The sequence below is a fragment of the Strix uralensis genome, chromosome 2, assembly GCF_047716275.1.
Source record: "Strix uralensis isolate ZFMK-TIS-50842 chromosome 2, bStrUra1, whole genome shotgun sequence".
NCBI lineage: Eukaryota > Metazoa > Chordata > Aves > Strigiformes > Strigidae > Strix > Strix uralensis.
The window spans coordinates 74,146,416-74,156,661 of record NC_133973.1 but is presented as its reverse complement, the minus strand read 5'-3'; positions in this window follow the sequence as shown (position 1 = coordinate 74,156,661).

Genomic DNA, 10,246 nt, shown 5'->3' with positions numbered 1-10,246 from the left:
GCTAGTGTTTCTGAACTTCAAAATCCTTTCTGAATTAGACTTCACCAAGGACCCATAAGGGCTAGGTGGTCAAGAGGAACCTAAAGCTGACAGAGATTAGTTTGAGAGTTCCGGTGAAGGAAAGTGCCAGATAGTTTTCCACACCAAGGTCTCAACTCTTGAACTAGTTCCCACAGGAATGAATTAGCCCACATCCTTAACATGCCTGAACAAAAATACAATATGTACTTACTTTTGGAAGACATTCCTGTAACAAAGCAAAAATAAACAGAATACAAGAAAAAAAGGCTAAGATCAGAAAGGAAAAAGAGACCCCTGCATATTTATGACACCAAGTAATAATTAAATGCTTGGCACCTGAATGATACTTTGATGGAAAAAACAGAAAATGACATAAAAATAGGCAATTAACATGCAATATGACCTGAAGAAATTTAGACGTAGTACTCAGATTTTATGTTAGTCCAAATATTTTTTTACTTGAGAATGCATCTAGGTGTTGTTTCCTAAAGAAATCTAGCATTTATTTTTTCTAGTTTGTTTACTTTCTACCCTTCAGGGATGTTGCCTTTCATTAAAGAATCAAATCTCTGCCAGATTCTTCTAACAATCTCTAAAAGAGTAATGTCTCCATGTTAATTTACCTGCCAAAAAAGTAGCAGAGGAAAAAAAAAAGCACAGGCTGCTAATCAAAGTTTTAGAATTCACCTTCAAGGTGACTATGCCAGAGTAACTTTAAGGTCACTGTGAATGAAACAATTGATGGATGAGAAGTAATAATGCAGACAATCTTTAGTTTCAAATATCAGAATAACTCAAAATGTCCACACTTTAATTACTTTTGTCAAAACACATATTTTAGAAACAGTCACTTAACATCAGTATTGTGAAATGTCATGAAAAATTGAAAACTGAAATACTTTTTCTTAAATGATATAACACTATTACATTTTTGAGTGCTGTACTTCTAAGGTGGTTGCTGAAAATTTATGTTAACAGTTCCTTAATACAATTTAACTTTGCTCTGGTATATTGAACATTCAACTGAGGAAAAAGATGGTGAAAAGTAGGTTGACTAAAAAATTGATTAAAATAGAATGAAAAGGTGGTTAAAAAGTCATTAGTACTGGAATACATAGTTTAGTCTAAAAATATTATTTTTCACATACATATTTTGTCATTTTTGTAATGTTACTATTGATCAATATAAGTTAATTAAATAGAGTTGCATTGTGTAGTTACCAGAGAGATGAGCTTAGATCTGGTGGTAAAGAATTTAATAGTCTGTCAGTTTGGAACAGTGAAGGAGAGTTGGGAGGAGAGGGTATGAGAAAGTAACAAACAAGATATCTTTTGTTTAAAGTACAGTTTAAATAATTGCAGGGAGTAGAAATCATCAATGCTAGTTTTTTAAGTCTGAGCTAGTCATCTAGACTCCATCATCAACAGAGGGAGAGAGAGGCACTTCCAGGTGAAAGATTTACCCCATCTGATAATAAGTGCCTAAAATAATGGGGATTAATCTAGGTTGGGAAGTAATTTCTCTCTCCACTGGCAAAAGAAGGAGCTTTGATTACCAGCTTGGACCAGATGCCTCAGTTTTGGCAGACAGATGTGATGTAGCTACCAGCCTGAATCATATCTTAACATACTTATCTGGGCAGAAACATTTTGTAGCTCTATAAAAGATCAGAAAATAAAAGAAAATGAAACAATTAACAAAAAGTGCATTGCAGTGATTTTACTTATTGACGTTACTAAGTTAAAAGAAGGAACACTCAAGCTATGACTCGGTGACATGATTACAGACTTTTAGTGAGGTTTGTCCTCTAAATCAGTTGAAGAAGTATCACCAGGGCAGAAGAACATTTCTGACACTCCGATATTTTGTACAGCTTACTGTCTACTTGATAATGTTGAAAGGTGCTCTAGAACTTGACAGTCATAAAATATCATATAAGAAAAAATACTAAAACAAAATTAAAGCATAAAGTTAGCAATTAAAAATTAAAGCATAAAGTTAGCAATTATCAGGAAAAAAGAAATAGAAAAGCTCCAATCTGAGTTGCAACAGGTGAGTATATGAAATTAAATTAGTGCATGTAAAGATGTACATACTTCCTTACCTCTCTCACCCTTCTGTGAAGACAGTGTATGTCATCAGTTCTGTGTGCACAGTGTTTTATCCCTGAAACAATTTTCATGAAATACATGCTACTGAATGACTGTCTCAGACTGAGGATCTAATATGTGCATTTGCTGTATGCTGAATAAATCTAACTTTCACTGAAGGTAGCATTTGTTAGTATGAGAGTTGAAAAGATTCAGGGCAGAGTACAACAATAACTTACAGAATGAAGATCATGTAACAGCAGACTATCTGCAATTTTCTTTTTTACTTTGCTTTATATTAAACACAGAAAATTGAGTACATGCATATCTCATATTCCATCATTAAATACTTTTTTGATGGTTGTTTCAGAATCCAAATCCACTTTAACTAAAATAAGCTTTATTTTCTTATATGCAGGTCTCTGTTTTCTCAGAATTGTCCCATGGAGAGAAGAAAAGATTTGCCCACTCTCTAGTGTTACAAGGCTTCTAGTGTGGATTTCATTTGTTATACATCTAGGGATCTACTGTTTAAATGTCTACACCTAAACTAGTTGTCTAAGCCTCTACTATAGACAAAGAAAATGAAGAGGTATTTTTAGGACATGATTTATGTAATGCATTTTAAATATTTAGTTTTAAATGAGATGAATCATTCTCTCAAAGTAGCCTTTTTTTTTTCTCCATCAGTTGTAAAGAGAATCGGGATGACTAGTTCAGAAGTATCTGTCTACATTTTAGATATATAAGGTTTAGCGAGATGAATCACATCTTCAGTGACTCAGTCATCTAAAAATCTAACCATTGCAATGCTTGAAAATAGAAAATAAGACTGTGCAGGTTTGTGGGCTAACATTTTTGCCATGTCACTAAGTTGAGCTTTATGCAGTCATTGTCTACAGTTCACCAAGACTACAGTAACTTCCATGCATGTCATCCAGAAGGAAATAGTATTCCTCAGGGAGGGTTCATTCTTCATTTACAGTTTGCAGAATATTTACAAAGTCACCTAAAGCCGGTCATAAATCTAAATAAAGACAAAAACACATAGACAATGACAAGAGATTTTCAAAAAGACCCAAGGAAGAGAGGAAAATACTCCATGCTCTTTCAGCTTCCAAGAGTATATTTCTACTTTAGAAAAAGCAGAAAATAAAACTCTTGTTGACATTATACTGGTGCTGAGGTGATGCCTCATGGATTTTGGTTTTGTTTTAGTTTAGTTTTGTTTGTCATTGTTAATGGAAGTATATTACCAGCTTTTCAGCTTCCTAAAAAGTTTCTGCACACAAATTAGTCAGATACACTGAAGTAAAATACAGCACTTATAATTGATTTAGACTTTCTAAAGATGATGACAAAGTCTCCCCTGAGATTTTTTTGAGGAATTGAGTACTCATTTAATGAGAAGTAAAAAACAGTCACGGATCAGAAGCTAAGTAAGAAGTGGAAAACAGAGAGTAGGAATTAATTATTATTATTCAACAGGGTGAAGGTTAACATATCAGGAACTCTTAAACAGTACTGGTAAAGAATTTTAATGGTGCTCTAAAAAGGTATGGCAGGCAGGTAACAAAATTACATGGGAGCGTTGAACACTTAAGATCTGTCTGGCCTAAGTGTACTGATAGAAAGCATTTATGTATGTGGTGATGTAACAATTCAGCACTGGGGACCACACAGCTACCCCAGGAAAAATAGACAGCACTCTACTGACATAAAGTAGCCCTTTACAAATATAAGATATTTTCGTTTTTGAACTGAGATGATTCCTGTCTCTCAAAACAAAAGAAAACAGAACAACTCTTCACTAGTCTGTGCAGTTTTAAAGCAGAATATCTGCATTCAAGCACAGAGGATTTTGCCTGCTTTACTCGATTCTTCAAGTCACAAACTGTTAGGCATGGACAAATCTTAAGATGGCTTATAAAGCAGACTGAGAAACTTAAAAGGTAGCTAGTATAGCCTCACTGTCTTCATATAACATTCATAAGGAAAGATTCAGAAGCAATCTTGGGAAAGATAACAGCATTTGAACTCTTTAGAGATTTTCTAGGGAATTAGTATATTGTCTGCTCTTTGGAGCAAGCTTGCACAGGTAGTCTACAAAGGAGCTATACAAACAGAAGTTACACAAGAAGGGGTGTGTGTTGTACTTTTGTCTTCTCCAGAGACTGTTCTTTTAAAGCATAGTCAGCATTCTTCTTTTTTTTGATAGTTGAAATATTTTTATTTTTAAATATTTTTCATATTTTAATATTTTTTAATATTTTAATTAGATATGTGTTTGCATATTTTATATTATAATGCAGAATGTTTTAAAAAAGTTTTTTTACTTTTTACTGTTTCAGTTTTAATAAGCAACATGCAGAACTCACTCACTGCTATATGATATCATTTAATCCAAACCCAATACTCAAAAATGAAAACATGATCCTTCATTTGGATATGCACTACAGCAGACAATTTTACATAAGACTTGACAGATAATTTAGCTACTGGCCATATTAAAAAATAATGTCCCTTCAGATAAATTGTATTGTAACTTTCAGCAGATTTTTGATGATCAAAGAGAAGATAACTATTCTAGATAGACTACCACAATCTGAAAGTTTCCTTCCTGGTAACTAAGTTATGGCATTTCCATTTGGGAACAACAACAAAAAAAAGGCACACAAGATATATTTAATCATTTCACAGTTATTGATTAACACCTCAAAGCCATCTTCATGCATATCAGTGGTAGATAAGAAGTGAAAGAACAAAAGAGGATAATAACCAAATTGACCAACAGCCAGAGACAGTAAAGAAGCTGCTGCAGACTGATGAGAAAATCTCATGTGTATGCATAGTTACACACACATGCATAGGTACAAAAATGCCCACAACAAATGCCTACAAGTATCCTCAAATAGAAGCACTGACAAGTATTGAAATAAAACTCTGCTTTACAAATACAAATACTATTAATCTCGATGGAAAAGAGATTTTTTTATGATATTCCAGACTTTTTTTTTTTCTTTTTTTTTTCTTTTTTTTTTTTAATGTGGGAAAGAAAAATAGTATCTCTGACATGGAAATGATACACTTGAAGTAACTACATCCATTTTGCTAAAAACACATGGTCAGAATGAATGCCTGAAGTGAAATAATCAACAACTACTTTTATTATCTACTTAATATTCTGTGTATAGGATAGAATCTAACTGCTATTTTTTTGCATAACTAGTGTTTTTCTTCACAACCTTTTCTAAACATTGAAAAAAGAAATTTGCCTATAGAACCTTATGCTTTTTGCTCATGCTAGAAATCTCAAATGCATTCAGAATGTCTCTCTGTTTTATACCTCCCAAAGCTGCTTTCCTTCAAAAGTGTTTCAACTATATAACTTTCAGACTAACAATCTCCAAGTCTTTAATTTTTCGGTTAAATGTATTACTGTTTCTTCTAGTTAGTTTCACTTTAAAATGAAGTTTTAAATAAGGAGTGCAAAAATTGAGAGTCTGAAATTATTATGAATTTGTAATTTCCTCATATATACATATATGAATGGATGTATATAACAAGTGTAAAATGAAAAGAAATACTTTTTAAATATCACCCTTGGAAAAATTCAGTCTGGGATCTGAAAAACAATCTGCATTAATTTGTATTGCATTGTTTGCACTTGAGCACAGCAAAAGAAATCTGTTCATTTAACAACTGCTGTTTTAAGACAGACACTTTTCCAGTGCAGAATTTCCCTTTAAAGGTTATCTCAACACACTTATCAACATCCAATAGACAGTTACACAAGTGCAATTTTGTAATTGGAAATAATTTCTCACACTCCGGAGTTGCTGTAACATTCTGTTAATTGATAGTATTTGTTAAAGCATCTGTAATGAAGAGTACTGTATTTCCATCCAATAAACTGGATTCATTAGTGTGTTGTTAAACACTGCGGTTTTGAAGATGGATAAGAAGCTGCAAGAACAAAGTACTTTCCCAGTTCTTTGCTTCATTAAACAGTCTGAAGGACTTCTCCAAAGGGCACAGCCTTGAATGCGTGGGTTATCTCAACTAAACCTCTGTACTGAAGAACCTACTTCATCAGGAGAGACCCCTCCGTGCCTGTATGTGAATGATAAAAAAGAACAAAAGATTCAGCTCATTCAAACAGTAGGCATTCATTGAAGCTAGGTTCTGTGTGGAAGCAGAGTTTAGAATGCTTGAAGCACAACAGAGCAGCGAGGAAATAATTTACTCTAGTGTTGCAAAGTTGGAGAGTGAAAGCTCTTCCAAGTGAGGGAGGATTTCTTTGAAAGCAGATGAATCAAGTTAATTAGTAGTGTATATATCACAGATCATGAAATAGGCCTTCAGGATTTAAAAATATCAGCTTAATATTATAAACATGCAGAATGCATTTTACACTTGCTTCTATTATAATACTTTTTAATGAATGAAATGAAATGAAATGAAATGAAATGAAATGAAATGAAATGAAATGAAATGAAATGGGGATGTGATTGAATGACAGCATAATAACCTTTAAGAGCAAATCCCTACACAGAAGTCTTTTACTTTAATAAAGTATTATCACTAGGGTTTTGCAAAATGATACCAAAATTTCTGAAAGTAACAAAAGCAAGATAAGCAAAAAACCACAGTCTCTGCAAATAATAAGTGTGACAAATTCATCAGTAAGGTAATGCAGCTAATAAAGCCCTTTGATCTCGTCAGCAGTGGAGGAGAGTGAACAACAAACATGTGTAAATTTCAACAACAGATACAGATATTACGTTTGTGAATTTCCTCAAATCTGCCTCTCCTCATCCTCTAAAGCATGTGATTCCAGGAAAAGAAAAACAGTACAGTAGGGATTCATTTGTAACTAATGGAAATGAGCGTTATTAAGCTTTCAGTAAAAATAAACAATTCTTAAGGATTCCTCTTCCACTCTTAATATATGTTTTGGTAACAGGATTTTGCAATGGATCTGACTTATAAAATCACATTTTATTAATAATATTCCTTGTCTGATTTCCTATGGAAATGAAGTTTATGTCCATGTTTAAGTGTGTGTGTGAGAGAGCTTCTTGCTCCCTGGCCCAAGAGCTTTTAAAATCAGGTTTTTTCAGTCAAATTTAACAAAGGAATAGCGGTCTCAAGCAATTATGTCGCATTTTCTGCAAATAGGCAAACCGTTAGCAATGAAGGTACCCCAGCTAAGGGAGAAACAGCAGCATGCACACACATTTTAGACACCTAAGAGTCTAGATCACATCAGGAGATGGAAGAGAGCCCTTATAAATGCCCCAAGAGTGGGAAGGTTTTAATCAGATCTAGCACCTTTTTAGGCATCAAATTTAATCAATCATGAGACAGGAAACCATAGAAAAATAGGAGAAAAATAGGCTTCATTAGTTCCAGTGCTTATACTCTTCCAGCATAGATTTGTGAAGAAATGTAAAATTTTCTTCAGAATGGTTCCTCTTGATTTTCTTCCTACTTCCTTTTATATTCTACTTTTCATCAACAGATCTCACCAAAGTTAAGAAAGAAAGTGTCTTCATCACCACATAAAAATGGTGATATTTTGAGGAATAATTGTAGTTTAGGTAAAATTGCATTATTTATAAAGAATACATTTTATGGTGAAAATATTGACTTGTTTCCAGAAGACACAAAAACCCCACATCTTTAAAACTCTATTTTTTGACATCACTAGAAAACTAATTGAGAATCACAGTTATACCTGACAGAACTGTAGTTCATGCCTCGCAAACAATTCTTTCAACACACAGCTTAAATAGAGATGTCCCTATTTCATCATAGGAAAGGCAGTCTTTTCCTAAGAAGAAAAGCATGCAGGTCCAAACTACCAGCCCTGTAAACCTACATGACATTTAAAAGCAAGAGTTTGTCATGTAGATAAAGATTTTCAGTTTTGAAATTCTTATCAAAGAATTAGAAATCTCCACAGAGAAATAAAATTATTTTACAGTGCATGTACAATCAAGACTTTTCAGGTATCAGAGCCTTTAGATGTAACTAAAAAGAAGTTAAATATCTGTAGTTGTTTCTACACAGAACATGAAGAAACAGAAATATCTTGGCTAGCCCTGGCACCAAAAGAAATATATTAAGTGAAGAAAATACTTTGTTCTGGCAGTTTTAGAATTCTGACTTCAGCCTAAAGTATATGGTTAAAATTATGAAAAATTTACATTTACTTTTTTTACTTTTTTTAACTTTCTAGGGTGAACCTGGCAATTCTCTACATGATGACTGAAATGACATGGAGATAAAACATTGCAGAAACATTCACAAACTAATATCCAGGATAGGGGCAATAGGACCTGGACCTACACAACTGCTACAGATAAATCTCCCTGTGATATTTAATATGTATTTTGACTAGACTATTGATTTGTTGTTAATAAATATTTCCCTAAATGCATATCTGAAATGTTTTTTATTTTGGTGGAGTTGCATTTCCACCAGAGTGCACATTCACATTCAAAATTACATGTAATATACATATTACATTATGAATATAGGTTATTTATATTGTATGTATAATAGATGAGTATAGAATATCTATACTATGTGCATAACTTTTGTTATAAAATAATACTCTTTCCTGAAATACTCTTTCCAGAAGCCATGAAGCCACTGACAATCAACCCCTCTGTCATACTAATGCAACATTTTCTTTTCTTATTTTTATGGCAATAATCACTAAACAGCAAACCTCAGAAATATTAGGGGTTGGCACATAAAACTGTACATACAAACACAAAAAGATGCAAATACTTTAATGTGCAAATTTGATTAACAACAAGACATTATTTTGGCCAAGAATAGATCAGACAGTTATAAGACTGGGCACAAAAGGTTGTCTGAAAAGTCTTTGCCTATGGAGTGAAGTTTGGTGTTTCACAAAATTTCCCTTCTGATATATGATGTTTAGACTCACCACTGAACATTTCATCCAGCCCACAAACATGATTTATACTGTACTGTTCATCACCATTTGTTAGAATAATGCTTGCCATATCTCTAAGGTCTTTCACCTTCTGAACGATCTTTCACAGGTGAATGAGATGACTAATATAACTTACTGTGTCTAGAAAATAATACTGTAATAAATTACAGACCTTACAGCATGTTCTGTAAAGAAAATATAAAGTTATAGATGGGCAAATATTGGAATACTTACCAGTGGATGAACAAATATAGTGAAAAAGATACACCCTTCTTCTCACCCTGTTTTGAAATTGACCCAGTCTGGGAATAACTCCATGTTTGACCTGAAGGCTGATGGACATTGTCTTTTAGCTAAGTTGATTGAACTGAAAACTCATATACATGTGTGTGTATGTGCATGTCTCTATATATGTATATATATGTATACACATCTATATGTACAGAATCAGCCATAATCAGAATGTATATTTACGTTTCTGCTAGGATTTTTTCCTAAGTATAAAAGCTCATTCCTAAGTACAATGAGTATAGTTAATCATGCTAAACTCATGCTTAAATTAGCAAATGTGATGACTATCTACAAGAAGGGCCAGAAGGAGGATCCAGGGAACTATAGACCGGTCAGTCTGACCTTGGTGCCAGGGAAGGTTATGGAGCAGATCATCTTGAGTGCCATCATACGGCACATACAGGACAACCAGGTGATCAGGCCCAGTCAGCATGGGTTTATGAAAGGCAGGTCCTGTTTGACTAACCTGATCTCCTTCTATGACAAGGTGACCTGCTCATTGGATGAGGGAACGGCTGTGGATGTTGTCTACCTAGACTGTAGTAAAGGCTTTGACACTGTTTCCCACAGCATTCTCCTGGAGAAACTGGCTGCTTATGGCTTGGATGGGCGTACGCTTCACTGGGTAAAAATCTGGCTGGATGGCCAGGCTTAAAGAGTTATGAATGGAGTTAAATGCAGTCAGAGGCTAGTCACAAGTGGTGTTCCCCAGGGCTCAGTACTGGGGCCAGCTCTGTTTAATATCTTTATGAATGATCTGGACAAGGGGGTCAAGTGCACCCCCAGTAAGTTTGCAGACGACACCAAGTTGGGCGGAAGTGTTGATCTGCTTGAGGGTAGGGAGGCTCTACAGAGGGATCTGGACAGGCT